Here is a 15,921-nt window from a genome sequence, read left to right as displayed (position 1 = left end):
CTCTTCAGGAACTAAGAGGTTCAGGGACTTCACTTTAAAGAACTAAAAGGTTCAGGGACTTCTCTTCGGGAACTAAAAGGTTCATTGACTTCTCTTCATAGAACTAAAAGGTGCAGGGACTTCTATTTCAAAAACTAAAAGGTTCAGGGACTTCTCTTCAGGAACTAAAAGGTTCAGGGACTTCTCATCACAGAATTAAAAGGTTCAGGAACTTCTCTTCATAGACATAAAAGGTTAATGGACTTCTCTTCAGGAACTAAAAGGTTCAGGAACTTCTCTTCAGGAACTAGAAGGTTCAGGGACTTCTCTTCAGGAACTAGAAGGTTCAGGGACTTCTCATCATATAACTAAAAGGTTCAGGGACTTCTCATCATATAACTAAAAGGTTCAGGGACTTCTCTTCATAGAACTAAAAGGTTAAGGGACTTCTCTTCTCAGAACAAAAAGGTTCAGGGACTTCTCTTCATAGAACTAAAAGGTTCAGGGACTTGTATTCATTAAATTAAAATGCTCAGGGACTTTTCTTCGTAGAACTAAAAGGCTCAGGGACTTCTCTTCAAAGAACTAAAAGGTTCAGGGACTTCTCTTTGAAGATCTAAAAGGTTCAGAAACTTCTCTTCAGGAACTAAGAGGTTCAGGGACTTCTCTTTAAAGAACTAAAAGGTTCAGGGACTTCTCTTCGGGAACTAAAAGGTTCAGTGACTTCTCTTCATAGAACTAAAAGGTGCAGGGACTTCTCTTCAGGAACTAAAAGGTTCAGGGACTTCTCTTCACAGAACTAAAAGGTTCAGGAACTTCTCTTCATAGAACTAAAAGGTTCAGGGACTTCTCTTTGAATATCTAAAAGGTTCAGAAACTTCTCTTTAAAGAACTAAAAGTTTCATGGACTTCTCTTCAGGAACTAAATGGTTCAGGGAATTCTCATCATAGAACTAAAAGGTTCAGGGACTTCTCTTCATATAACTAAAAGGTTCAGGGACGTCTCTTCAGGAACTAAAAGGTTCAGGGACTTCTCCTCATAGAAATAAAAGGTTCAGGGACTTCTCTTCAGGAACTAAAAGGTTCTGGGGTGTCTCTTTAAAGAACTAAAAGGTTAAGGGACTTCTCTTCTCAGAACTAAAAGGTTCAGGGACTTCTCTTCATGAAACTAAAAGGTGCAGGGACTTCTATTCATAGAATTAAAATGCTTAGTGACTTCTCTTCATAGAACTAAAAGACTCAGGGACTTCACTTCAAATAATTAAAAGGTTCAGGGACTTCTCTTTGAAGGTCTAAAAGGTTGAGAAACTTCTCTTCAGGAACTAAGAGGTTCAGGGACTTCTCTTCAGGAACTAAAAGGTTCAGTGACTTCTCTTCATAGAACTAAAAGGTGCAGGGACTTCTATTTCAAAAACTAAAAGGTTCAGGGACTTCTGTTCAGGAACTAAAAGGTTCAGGGACTTCTCATCACAGAACTAAAAGGTTCAGGAACTTCTCTTCATAGACATAAAAGGTTAATGGACTTCTCTTCAGGAACTAAAAGGTTCAGGAACTTCTCTTCAGGAATTAGAAGGTTCAGGGACTTCTCTTCATAGAACTAAAAGGTTAAGGGACTTCTCTTCTCACAACTAAAAGGTTCAGCTACTTCTCTTCAAAGAACTAAAAGGTTCAGGGACTTCTTTTCAGGAACTAAAAGGTTCAGGGACTTCTCATCATATAACTAAAAGGTTCAGGGACTTCTCATCATATAACTAAAAGGTTCAGGGACTTCTCTTCATAGAACTAAAAGGTTCAGGGACTTCTCTTCAGGAACTAAAAGGTTAAGGGACTTCTCTTCTCAGAACAAAAAGGTTCAGGGACTTCTCTTCACAGAACTAAAAGGTTCAGGGACTTCTCTTCAGGAACTAGAAGGTTCAGGGACTTCTCTTCATGGAACTAAAAGGTTCAGGGACTTGTATTCATTAAATTAAAATGCTCAGGGACTTCTCTTCATAGAACTAAAAGGCTCAGGGACTTCTCTTCAAAGAACTAAAAGGTTCAGGGACTTCTCTTTGAATATCTAAAAGGTTCAGAAACTTCTCTTTAAAGAACTAAAAGGTTCATGGACTTCTCTTCAGGAACTAAAAGGTTCAGGGACTTCTCATCATAGAACTAAAAGGTTCAGGGAATTCTCATCATAGAACTAAAACATTCAGGGACTTCTCTTCATATAACTAAAAGGTTCAGGGACTACTCTTCAGGAACTAAAAGGTTCAGGGACTTCTCCTCATAGAACTAAAAGGTTCAGGGACTTCTCTTCAGGAACTAAAAGGTTCAGGGGCGTCTCTTTAAAGAACTAAAAGGTTCAGGAACTTCTCTTCAGGGTTCAGGGACTTCTCTTCATAGAACTAAAAGGTTCAGGGACTTCTCTTCAGGAACTAAAAGGTTAAGGGACTTCTCTTCTCAGAACTAAAAGGTTCAGGGACTTCTCTTCATGAAACTAAAAGGTGCAGGAACTTCTATTCATAGAATTAAAATGCTCAGGGACTTCTCTTCATAGAACTAAAAGGCTCAGGGACTTCTCTTCAAAGAACTAAAAGGTTCAGGGACTTCTCTTCAGGAACGAAAAGGTTCAGGGACTTCTCTTCATGGAACTAAAATGTTCAGGAACATCTCTTCATGGAACTAAAAGGTTCAGGGACTTCTCTTCAGGAACTAAAAGGTTCAGGGACTTCTCTTCATAGAACTAAAAGGCTCAGGGACTTCTCTTCAAAGAACTAAAAGGTTCAGGGACTTCTCTTCAGGAACGAAAAGGTTCAGGGACTTCTCTTCATGGAACTAAAATGTTCAGGAACATCTCTTCATGGAACTAAAAGGTTCAGGGACTTCTCTTCAGGAACTAAAAGGTTCAGGGACTTCTCTTCATAGACCTAACAGGTTCAGGGACTTCTCTTCAGGAACTTAAAGGTTCAGGGACGTCTCTTTAAAGATCTAAAAGGTTCAGGGACTTCTCTTCAGGAACTAAAAGGTTCAGGGACATCTCTTCATAGAACTAAAAGGTTCAGGGACTTCTCTTCACAGAACTAAAAGGTTCAGGGACTTCTCTTCAGGAACTAGAAGGTTCAGGGACTTCTCTTCATAGAACTAAAACGTTCAGGGACTTCTCTTCAGGAACTAAAAGGTTCAGGGACTTCTCTTCATGGAACTAAAAGGTTCAGGGACTTGTATTCATTAAATTAAAATGCTCAGGGACTTCTCTTCATAGAACTAAAAGGCTCAGGGACTTCTCTTCAAAGAACTAAAAGGTTCAGGGACTTCTCTTTGAATATCTAAAAGGTTCAGAAACTTCTCTTTAAAGAACTAAAAGGTTCAAGGACTTCTCTTCAGGAACTAAAAGGTTCAGGGACTTCTCATCATAGAACTAAAAGGTTCAGGGAATTCTCATCATAGAACTAAAACATTCAGGGACTTCTCTTCATATAACTAAAAGGTTCAGGGACTACTCTTCAGGAACTAAAAGGTTCAGGGACTTCTCATCATAGAACTAAAAGGTTCAGGGAATTCTCATCATAGAACTAAAACATTCAGGGACTTCTCTTCATATAACTAAAAGGTTCAGGGACTACTCTTCAGGAACTAAAAGGTTCAGGGACTTCTCCTCATAGAACTAAAAGGTTCAGGGACTTCTCTTCAGGAACTAAAAGGTTCAGGGGCGTCTCTTTAAAGAACTAAAAGGTTCAGGAACTTCTCTTCAGGGTTCAGGGACTTCTCTTCATAGAACTAAAAGGTTCAGGGACTTCTCTTCAGGAACTAAAAGGTTAAGGGACTTCTCTTCTCAGAACTAAAAGGTTCAGGGACTTCTCTTCATGAAACTAAAAGGTGCAGGAACTTCTATTCATAGAATTAAAATGCTCAGGGACTTCTCTTCATAGAACTAAAAGGCTCAGGGACTTCTCTTCAAAGAACTAAAAGGTTCAGGGACTTCTCTTCAGGAACGAAAAGGTTCAGGGACTTCTCTTCATGGAACTAAAATGTTCAGGAACATCTCTTCATGGAACTAAAAGGTTCAGGGACTTCTCTTCAGGAACTAAAAGGTTCAGGGACTTCTCTTCATAGACCTAACAGGTTCAGGGACTTCTCTTCAGGAACTTAAAGGTTCAGGGACGTCTCTTTAAAGATCTAAAAGGTTCAGGGAATTCTCTTCAGGAACTAAAAGGTTCAGGGACATCTCTTCATAGAACTAAAAGGTTCAGGGACTTCTCTTCACAGAACTAAAAGGTTCAGGGACTTCTCTTCAGGAACTAGAAGGTTCAGGGACTTCTCTTCATAGAACTAAAACGTTCAGGGACTTCTCTTCAGGAACTAAAAGGTTCAGGGACTTCTCTTCATGGAACTAAAAGGTTCAGGGACTTGTATTCATTAAATTAAAATGCTCAGGGACTTCTCTTCATAGAACTAAAAGGCTCAGGGACTTCTCTTCAAAGAACTAAAAGGTTCAGGGACTTCTCTTTGAATATCTAAAAGGTTCAGAAACTTCTCTTTAAAGAACTAAAAGGTTCAAGGACTTCTCTTCAGGAACTAAAAGGTTCAGGGACTTCTCATCATAGAACTAAAAGGTTCAGGGAATTCTCATCATAGAACTAAAACATTCAGGGACTTCTCTTCATATAACTAAAAGTTTCAGGGACTACTCTTCAGGAACTAAAAGGTTCAGGGACTTCTCATCATAGAACTAAAAGGTTCAGGGAATTCTCATCATAGAACTAAAACATTCAGGGACTTCTCTTCATATAACTAAAATGTTCAGGAACATCTCTTCATGGAACTAAAAGGTTCAGGGACTTCTCTTCAGGAACTAAAAGGTTCAGGGACTTCTCTTCATAGACCTAACAGGTTCAGGGACTTCTCTTCAGGAACTTAAAGGTTCAGGGACGTCTCTTTAAAGGTCTAAAAGGTTCAGGGACTTCTCTTCAGGAACTAAAAGGTTCAGGGACATCTCTTCATAGAACTAAAAGGTTCAGGGACTTCTCTTCACAGAACTAAAAGGTTCAGGGACTTCTCTTCAGGAACTAGAAGGTTCAGGGACTTCTCTTCATAGAACTAAAACATTCAGGGACTTCTCTTCAGGAACTAAAAGGTTCAGGGACTTATCTTCATGGAACTAAAAGGTTCAGGGACTTGTATTCATTAAATTAAAATGCTCAGGGACTTCTCTTCATAGAACTAAAAGGTTCAGGGACTTCTCTTTGAATATCTAAAAGGTTCAGAAACTTCTCTTTAAAGAACTAAAAGGTTCAGGGACTTCTCTTCAGGAACTAAAAGGTTCAGGGGCATCTCTTTAAAGAACTAAAAGGTTCAGGAATTTCTCTTCAGGGTTCAGGGACTTCTCTTCATAGAAATAAAAGGTTCAGGGACTTCTCTTCAGGAACTAAAAGGTTAAGGGACTTCTCTTCTCAGAACTAAAAGGTTCAGGGACTTCTCTTCATGAAACTAAAAGGTGCAGGGACTTCTATTCATAGAATTAAAATGCTTAGTGACTTCTCTTCATAGAACTAAAAGACTCAGGGACTTCACTTCAAATAATTAAAAGGTTCAGGGACTTCTCTTTGAAGGTCTAAAAGGTTGAGAAACCTCTCTTCAGGAACTAAGAGGTTCAGGGACTTCTCTTTAAAGAACTAAAAGGTTCAGGGACTTCTCTTCGGGAACTAAAAGGTTCAGTGACTTCTCTTCATAGAACTAAAAGGTGCAGGGACTTCTATTTCAAAAACTAAAAGGTTCAGGGACTTCTCTTCAGGAACTAAAAGGTTCAGGGACTTCTCATCACAGAATTAAAAGGTTCAGGAACTTCTCTTCATAGACATAAAAGGTTAATGGACTTCTCTTCAGGAACTAAAAGGTTCAGGAACTTCTCTTCAGGAACTAGAAGGTTCAGGGACTTCTCTTCAGGAACTAGAAGGTTCAGGGACTTCTCTTCATAGAACTAAAAGGTTAAGGGACTTCTCTTCTCACAACTAAAAGGTTCAGGGACTTCTCTTCAAAGAACTAAAAGGTTCAGGGACTTCTTTTCAGGAACTAAAAGGTTCAGGGACTTCTCATCATATAACTAAAAGGTTCAGGGACTTCTCTTCATAGAACTAAAAGGTTCAGGGACTTGTATTCATTAAATTAAAATGCTCAGGGACTTTTCTTCGTAGAACTAAAAGGCTCAGGGACTTCTCTTCAAAGAACTAAAAGGTTCAGGGACTTCTCTTTGAAGATCTAAAAGGTTCAGAAACTTCTCTTCAGGAACTAAGAGGTTCAGGGACTTCTCTTTAAAGAACTAAAAGGTTCAGGGACTTCTCTTCGGGAACTAAAAGGTTCAGTGACTTCTCTTCATAGAACTAAAAGGTGCAGGGACTTCTATTTCAAAAACTAAAAGGTTCAGGGACTTCTCTTCAGGAACTAAAAGGTTCAGGGACTTCTCTTCACAGAACTAAAAGGTTCAGGAACTTCTCTTCATAGAACTAAAAGGTTCAGGGACTTGTATTCATTAAATTAAAATGCTCAGGGACTTCTCTTCATAGAACTAAAAGGCTCAGGGACTTCTCTTCAAAGAACTAAAAGGTTCAGGGACTTCTCTTTGAATATCTAAAAGGTTCAGAAACTTCTCTTTAAAGAACTAAAAGTTTCATGGACTTCTCTTCAGGAACTAAATGGTTCAGGGAATTCTCATCATAGAACTAAAAGGTTCAGGGACTTCTCTTCATATAACTAAAAGGTTCAGGGACTTCTCTTCAGGAACTAAAAGGTTCAGGGACTACTCCTCATAGAAATAAAAGGTTCAGGGACTTCTCTTCAGGAACTAAAAGGTTCTGGGGTGTCTCTTTAAAGAACTAAAAGGTTAAGGGACTTCTCTTCTCAGAACTAAAAGGTTCAGGGACTTCTCTTCATGAAACTAAAAGGTGCAGGGACTTCTATTCATAGAATTAAAATGCTTAGTGACTTCTCTTCATAGAACTAAAAGACTCAGGGACTTCACTTCAAATAATTAAAAGGTTCAGGGACTTCTCTTTGAAGGTCTAAAAGGTTGAGAAACTTCTCTTCAGGAACTAAGAGGTTCAGGGACTTCTCTTCAGGAACTAAAAGGTTCAGTGACTTCTCTTCATAGAACTAAAAGGTGCAGGGACGTCTATTTCAAAAACTAAAAGGTTCAGGGACTTCTCTTCAGGAACTAAAAGGTTCAGGGACTTCTCATCACAGAACTAAAAGGTTCAGGAACTTCTCTTCATAGACATAAAAGGTTAATGGACTTCTCTTCAGGAACTAAAAGGTTCAGGAACTTCTCTTCAGGAATTAGAAGGTTCAGGGACTTCTCTTCAGGAACTAGAAGGTTCAGGGACTTCTCTTCATAGAACTAAAAGGTTAAGGGACTTCTCTTCTCACAACTAAAAGGTTCAGCTACTTCTCTTCAAAGAACTAAAAGGTTCAGGGACTTCTTTTCAGGAACTAAAAGGTTCAGGGACTTCTCATCATAGAACTAAAAGGTTCAGGGACTTCTCATCATATAACTAAAAGGTTCAGGGACTTCTCTTCATAGAACTAAAAGGTTCAGGGACTTCTCTTCAGGAACTAAAAGGTTAAGGGACTTCTCTTCTCAGAACAAAAAGGTTCAGGGACTTCTCTTCATAGAACTAAAAGGTTCAGGGACTTCTCATCATATAACTAAAAGGTTCAGGGACTTCTCTTCATAGAACTAAAAGGTTCAGGGACTTGTATTCATTAAATTAAAATGCTCAGGGACTTTTCTTCGTAGAACTAAAAGGCTCAGGGACTTCTCTTCAAAGAACTAAAAGGTTCAGGGACTTCTCTTCGGGAACTAAAAGGTTCAGTGACTTCTCTTCATAGAACTAAAAGGTGCAGGGACTTCTATTTCAAAAACTAAAAGGTTCAGGGACTTCTCTTCAGGAACTAAAAGGTTCAGGGACTTCTCTTCACAGAACTAAAAGGTTCAGGAACTTCTCTTCATAGAACTAAAAGGTTCAGGGACTTGTATTCATTAAATTAAAATGCTCAGGGACTTCTCTTCATAGAACTAAAAGGCTCAGGGACTTCTCTTCAAAGAACTAAAAGGTTCAGGGACTTCTCTTTGAATATCTAAAAGGTTCAGAAACTTCTCTTTAAAGAACTAAAAGTTTCATGGACTTCTCTTCAGGAACTAAATGGTTCAGGGAATTCTCATCATAGAACTAAAAGGTTCAGGGACTTCTCTTCATATAACTAAAAGGTTCAGGGACTTCTCTTCAGGAACTAAAAGGTTCAGGGACTACTCCTCATAGAAATAAAAGGTTCAGGGACTTCTCTTCAGGAACTAAAAGGTTCTGGGGTGTCTCTTTAAAGAACTAAAAGGTTAAGGGACTTCTCTTCTCAGAACTAAAAGGTTCAGGGACTTCTCTTCATGAAACTAAAAGGTGCAGGGACTTCTATTCATAGAATTAAAATGCTTAGTGACTTCTCTTCATAGAACTAAAAGACTCAGGGACTTCACTTCAAATAATTAAAAGGTTCAGGGACTTCTCTTTGAAGGTCTAAAAGGTTGAGAAACTTCTCTTCAGGAACTAAGAGGTTCAGGGACTTCTCTTCAGGAACTAAAAGGTTCAGTGACTTCTCTTCATAGAACTAAAAGGTGCAGGGACGTCTATTTCAAAAACTAAAAGGTTCAGGGACTTCTCTTCAGGAACTAAAAGGTTCAGGGACTTCTCATCACAGAACTAAAAGGTTCAGGAACTTCTCTTCATAGACATAAAAGGTTAATGGACTTCTCTTCAGGAACTAAAAGGTTCAGGAACTTCTCTTCAGGAATTAGAAGGTTCAGGGACTTCTCTTCAGGAACTAGAAGGTTCAGGGACTTCTCTTCATAGAACTAAAAGGTTAAGGGACTTCTCTTCTCACAACTAAAAGGTTCAGCTACTTCTCTTCAAAGAACTAAAAGGTTCAGGGACTTCTTTTCAGGAACTAAAAGGTTCAGGGACTTCTCATCATAGAACTAAAAGGTTCAGGGACTTCTCATCATATAACTAAAAGGTTCAGGGACTTCTCTTCATAGAACTAAAAGGTTCAGGGACTTCTCTTCAGGAACTAAAAGGTTAAGGGACTTCTCTTCTCAGAACAAAAAGGTTCAGGGACTTCTCTTCATAGAACTAAAAGGTTCAGGGACTTGTATTCATTAAATTAAAATGCTCAGGGACTTCTCTTCATAGAACTAAAAGGCTCAGGGACTTCTCTTCAAACAACTAAAAGGTTCAGGGACTTCTCTTTGAAGATCTAAAAGGTTCAGAAACTTCTCTTCAGGAACTAAGAGGTTCAGGGACTTCTCTTTAAAGAACTAAAAGGTTCAGGGACTTCTCTTCGGGAACTAAAAGGTTCAGTGACTTCTCTTCAAAGAACTAAAAGGTACAGGGACTTCTATTTCAAAAACTAAAAGGTTCAGGGACTTCTCTTCAGGAACTAAAAGGTTCAGGGACTTGTCTTCACAGAACTAAAAGGTTCAGGAACTTCTCTTCATAGACATAAAAGGTTAATGGACTTCTCTTCAGGAACTAAAAGGTTCAAGAACTTCTCTTCAGGAACTAAAAGGTTCAGGGACTTCTCTTCATAGAACTAAAAGGTTCAGGGACTTCTCTTCATAGACCTAAAAGGTTCAGGGACTTCTCTTCATAGACCTAACAGGTTCAGGGACTTCTCTTCAGGAACTAAAAGGTTCACAGACTTCTCTTCAGGAACTAAAAGGTTCAGGGTCTTCTCGTCATAGAACTAAAAGTTTCAGGGACGTCTCTTTAAAGATCTAAAAGGTTCAGGGACTTCTCTTCAGGAACTAAAAGGTTCAGGGACTTCTCTTTATAGAACTAAAAGGTTCAGGGACTTCTCTTCAAAGAACTAAAAGGTTCAGGGACTTCTCTTCAGGAACGAAAAGGTTCAGGGACTTCTCTTCATGGAACTAAAATGTTCAGGAACATCTCTTCATAGAACTAACAGGTTCAGGGACTTCTCTTCAGGAACTTAAAGGTTCAGGGACGTCTCTTTAAAGATCTAAAAGGTTCAAGGACTTCTCTTCAGGAACTAAAAGGTTCAGGGACATCTCTTCATAGAACTAAAAGGTTCAGGGACTTCTCTTCACAGAACTAAAAGGTTCAGGGACTTCTCTTCAGGAACTAGAAGGTTCAGGGACTTCTCTTCATAGAACTAAAAGGTTCAGGGACTTGTATTCATTAAATTAAAATGCTCAGGGACTTCTCTTCATAGAACTAAAAGGCTCAGGGACTTCTCTTCAAAGAACTAAAAGGTTCAGGGACTTCTCTTTGAATATCTAAAAGGTTCAGAAACTTCTCTTCTCAGAACTAAAAGGTTCAGGGACTTCTCTTCATGAAACTAAAAGGTGCAGGGACTTCTATTCATAGAATTAAAATGCTTAGTGACTTCTCTTCATAGAACTAAAAGACTCAGGGACTTCACTTCAAATAATTAAAAGGTTCAGGGACTTCTCTTTGAAGGTCTAAAAGGTTGAGAAACCTCTCTTCAGGAACTAAGAGGTTCAGGGACTTCACTTTAAAGAACTAAAAGGTTCAGGGACTTCTCTTCGGGAACTAAAAGGTTCATTGACTTCTCTTCATAGAACTAAAAGGTGCAGGGACTTCTATTTCAAAAACTAAAAGGTTCAGGGACTTCTATTTCAAAAACTAAAAGGTTCAGGGACTTCTCTTCAGGAACTAAAAGGTTCAGGAACTTCTCTTCAGGAACTAGAAGGTTCAGGGACTTCTCTTCAGGAACTAGAAGGTTCAGGGACTTCTCATCATATAACTAAAAGGTTCAGGGACTTCTCATCATATAACTAAAAGGTTCAGGGACTTCTCTTCATAGAACTAAAAGGTTAAGGGACTTCTCTTCTCAGAACAAAAAGGTTCAGGGACTTCTCTTCATAGAACTAAAAGGTTCAGGGACTTGTATTCATTAAATTAAAATGCTCAGGGACTTTTCTTCGTAGAACTAAAAGGCTCAGGGACTTCTCTTCAAAGAACTAAAAGGTTCAGGGACTTCTCTTTGAAGATCTAAAAGGTTCAGAAACTTCTCTTCAGGAACTAAGAGGTTCAGGGACTTCTCTTTAAAGAACTAAAAGGTTCAGGGACTTCTCTTCGGGAACTAAAAGGTTCAGTGACTTCTCTTCATAGAACTAAAAGGTGCAGGGACTTCTCTTCAGGAACTAAAAGGTTCAGGGACTTCTCTTCACAGAACTAAAAGGTTCAGGAACTTCTCTTCATAGAACTAAAAGGTTCAGGGACTTCTCTTTGAATATCTAAAAGGTTCAGAAACTTCTCTTTAAAGAACTAAAAGTTTCATGGACTTCTCTTCAGGAACAAAATGGTTCAGGGAATTCTCATCATAGAACTAAAAGGTTCAGGGACTTCTCTTCATATAACTAAAAGGTTCAGGGACGTCTCTTCAGGAACTAAAAGGTTCAGGGACTTCTCCTCATAGAAATAAAAGGTTCAGGGACTTCTCTTCAGGAACTAAAAGGTTCTGGGGTGTCTCTTTAAAGAACTAAAAGGTTAAGGGACTTCTCTTCTCAGAACTAAAAGGTTCAGGGACTTCTCTTCATGAAACTAAAAGGTGCAGGGACTTCTATTCATAGAATTAAAATGCTTAGTGACTTCTCTTCATAGAACTAAAAGACTCAGGGACTTCACTTCAAATAATTAAAAGGTTCAGGGACTTCTCTTTGAAGGTCTAAAAGGTTGAGAAACTTCTCTTCAGGAACTAAGAGGTTCAGGGACTTCTCTTCAGGAACTAAAAGGTTCAGTGACTTCTCTTCATAGAACTAAAAGGTGCAGGGACTTCTATTTCAAAAACTAAAAGGTTCAGGGACTTCTGTTCAGGAACTAAAAGGTTCAGGGACTTCTCATCACAGAACTAAAAGGTTCAGGAACTTCTCTTCATAGACATAAAAGGTTAATGGACTTCTCTTCAGGAACTAAAAGGTTCAGGAACTTCTCTTCAGGAATTAGAAGGTTCAGGGACTTCTCTTCATAGAACTAAAAGGTTAAGGGACTTCTCTTCTCACAACTAAAAGGTTCAGCTACTTCTCTTCAAAGAACTAAAAGGTTCAGGGACTTCTTTTCAGGAACTAAAAGGTTCAGGGACTTCTCATCATATAACTAAAAGGTTCAGGGACTTCTCATCATATAACTAAAAGGTTCAGGGACTTCTCTTCATAGAACTAAAAGGTTCAGGGACTTCTCTTCAGGAACTAAAAGGTTAAGGGACTTCTCTTCTCAGAACAAAAAGGTTCAGGGACTTCTCTTCATAGAACTAAAAGGTTCAGGGACTTGTATTCATTAAATTAAAATGCTCAGGGACTTCTCTTCATAGAACTAAAAGGCTCAGGGACTTCTCTTCAAACAACTAAAAGGTTCAGGGACTTCTCTTTAAAGATCTAAAAGGTTCAGAAACTTCTCTTCAGGAACTAAGAGGTTCAGGGACTTCTCTTTAAAGAACTAAAAGGTTCAGGGACTTCTCTTCGGGAACTAAAAGGTTCAGTGACTTCTCTTCAAAGAACTAAAAGGTGCAGGGACTTCTATTTCAAAAACTAAAAGGTTCAGGGACTTCTCTTCAGGAACTAAAAGGTTCAGGGACTTGTCTTCACAGAACTAAAAGGTTCAGGAACTTCTCTTCATAGACATAAAAGGTTAATGGACTTCTCTTCAGGAACTAAAAGGTTCAAGAACTTCTCTTCAGGAACTAAAAGGTTCAGGGACTTCTCTTCATAGAACTAAAAGGTTCAGGGACTTCTCCTCATAGAAATAAAAGGTTCAGGGACTTCTCTTCAGGAACTAAAAGGTTCTGGGGTGTCTCTTTAAAGAACTAAAAGGTTAAGGGACTTCTCTTCTCAGAACTAAAAGGTTCAGGGACTTCTCTTCATGAAACTAAAAGGTGCAGGGACTTCTATTCATAGAATTAAAATGCTTAGTGACTTCTCTTCATAGAACTAAAAGACTCAGGGACTTCACTTCAAATAATTAAAAGGTTCAGGGACTTCTCTTTGAAGGTCTAAAAGGTTGAGAAACTTCTCTTCAGGAACTAAGAGGTTCAGGGACTTCTCTTCAGGAACTAAAAGGTTCAGTGACTTCTCTTCATAGAACTAAAAGGTGCAGGGACTTCTATTTCAAAAACTAAAAGGTTCAGGGACTTCTGTTCAGGAACTAAAAGGTTCAGGGACTTCTCATCACAGAACTAAAAGGTTCAGGAACTTCTCTTCATAGACATAAAAGGTTAATGGACTTCTCTTCAGGAACTAAAAGGTTCTGGGGTGTCTCTTTAAAGAACTAAAAGGTTAAGGGACTTCTCTTCTCAGAACTAAAAGGTTCAGGGACTTCTCTTCATGAAACTAAAAGGTGCAGGGACTTCTATTCATAGAATTAAAATGCTTAGTGACTTCTCTTCATAGAACTAAAAGACTCAGGGACTTCACTTCAAATAATTAAAAGGTTCAGGGACTTCTCTTTGAAGGTCTAAAAGGTTGAGAAACTTCTCTTCAGGAACTAAGAGGTTCAGGGACTTCTCTTCAGGAACTAAAAGGTTCAGTGACTTCTCTTCATAGAACTAAAAGGTGCAGGGACTTCTATTTCAAAAACTAAAAGGTTCAGGGACTTCTGTTCAGGAACTAAAAGGTTCAGGGACTTCTCATCACAGAACTAAAAGGTTCAGGAACTTCTCTTCATAGACATAAAAGGTTAATGGACTTCTCTTCAGGAACTAAAAGGTTCAGGAACTTCTCTTCAGGAATTAGAAGGTTCAGGGACTTCTCTTCAGGAACTAAAAGGTTCTGGGGTGTCTCTTTAAAGAACTAAAAGGTTAAGGGACTTCTCTTCTCAGAACTAAAAGGTTCAGGGACTTCTCTTCATGAAACTAAAAGGTGCAGGGACTTCTATTCATAGAATTAAAATGCTTAGTGACTTCTCTTCATAGAACTAAAAGACTCAGGGACTTCACTTCAAATAATTAAAAGGTTCAGGGACTTCTCTTTGAAGGTCTAAAAGGTTGAGAAACTTCTCTTCAGGAACTAAGAGGTTCAGGGAATTCTCTTCAGGAACTAAAAGGTTCAGTGACTTCTCTTCATAGAACTAAAAGGTGCAGGGACTTCTATTTCAAAAACTAAAAGGTTCAGGGACTTCTGTTCAGGAACTAAAAGGTTCAGGGACTTCTCATCACAGAACTAAAAGGTTCAGGAACTTCTCTTCATAGACATAAAAGGTTAATGGACTTCTCTTCAGGAACTAAAAGGTTCAGGAACTTCTCTTCAGGAATTAGAAGGTTCAGGGACTTCTCTTCAGGAACTAGAAGGTTCAGGGACTTCTCTTCATAGAACTAAAAGGTTAAGGGACTTCTCTTCTCACAACTAAAAGGTTCAGCTACTTCTCTTCAAAGAACTAAAAGGTTCAGGGACTTCTTTTCAGGAACTAAAAGGTTCAGGGACTTCTCATCATATAACTAAAAGGTTCAGGGACTTCTCATCATATAACTAAAAGGTTCAGGGACTTCTCTTCATAGAACTAAAAGGTTCAGGGACTTCTCTTCAGGAACTAAAAGGTTAAGGGACTTCTCTTCTCAGAACAAAAAGGTTCAGGGACTTCTCTTCATAGAACTAAAAGGTTCAGGGACTTGTATTCATTAAATTAAAATGCTCAGGGACTTCTCTTCATAGAACTAAAAGGCTCAGGGACTTCTCTTCAAACAACTAAAAGGTTCAGGGACTTCTCTTTAAAGATCTAAAAGGTTCAGAAACTTCTCTTCAGGAACTAAGAGGTTCAGGGACTTCTCTTTAAAGAACTAAAAGGTTCAGGGACTTCTCTTCGGGAACTAAAAGGTTCAGTGACTTCTCTTCAAAGAACTAAAAGGTGCAGGGACTTCTATTTCAAAAACTAAAAGGTTCAGGGACTTCTCTTCAGGAACTAAAAGGTTCAGGGACTTGTCTTCACAGAACTAAAAGGTTCAGGAACTTCTCTTCATAGACATAAAAGGTTAATGGACTTCTCTTCAGGAACTAAAAGGTTCAAGAACTTCTCTTCAGGAACTAAAAGGTTCAGGGACTTCTCTTCATAGAACTAAAAGGTTCAGGGACTTCTCCTCATAGAAATAAAAGGTTCAGGGACTTCTCTTCAGGAACTAAAAGGTTCTGGGGTGTCTCTTTAAAGAACTAAAAGGTTAAGGGACTTCTCTTCTCAGAACTAAAAGGTTCAGGGACTTCTCTTCATGAAACTAAAAGGTGCAGGGACTTCTATTCATAGAATTAAAATGCTTAGTGACTTCTCTTCATAGAACTAAAAGACTCAGGGACTTCACTTCAAATAATTAAAAGGTTCAGGGACTTCTCTTTGAAGGTCTAAAAGGTTGAGAAACTTCTCTTCAGGAACTAAGAGGTTCAGGGACTTCTCTTCAGGAACTAAAAGGTTCAGTGACTTCTCTTCATAGAACTAAAAGGTGCAGGGACTTCTATTTCAAAAACTAAAAGGTTCAGGGACTTCTGTTCAGGAACTAAAAGGTTCAGGGACTTCTCATCACAGAACTAAAAGGTTCAGGAACTTCTCTTCATAGACATAAAAGGTTAATGGACTTCTCTTCAGGAACTAAAAGGTTCTGGGGTGTCTCTTTAAAGAACTAAAAGGTTAAGGGACTTCTCTTCTCAGAACTAAAAGGTTCAGGGACTTCTCTTCATGAAACTAAAAGGTGCAGGGACTTCTATTCATAGAATTAAAATGCTTAGTGACTTCTCTTCATAGAACTAAAAGACTCAGGGACTTCACTTCAAATAATTAAAAGGTTCAGGGACTTCTCTTTGAAGGTCTAAAAGGTTGAGAAACTTCTCTTCAGGAACTAAGAGGTTCAGGGACTTCTCTTCAGGAACTAAAAGGTTCAGTGACTTCTCTTCATAGAACT

This window comes from Symphodus melops, assembly GCF_947650265.1.
Source record: "Symphodus melops genome assembly, chromosome: 20".
In the NCBI taxonomy this organism is placed as follows: Eukaryota; Metazoa; Chordata; class Actinopteri; order Labriformes; family Labridae; genus Symphodus; species Symphodus melops.
Note: the sequence above shows the minus strand (reverse complement) of the source record.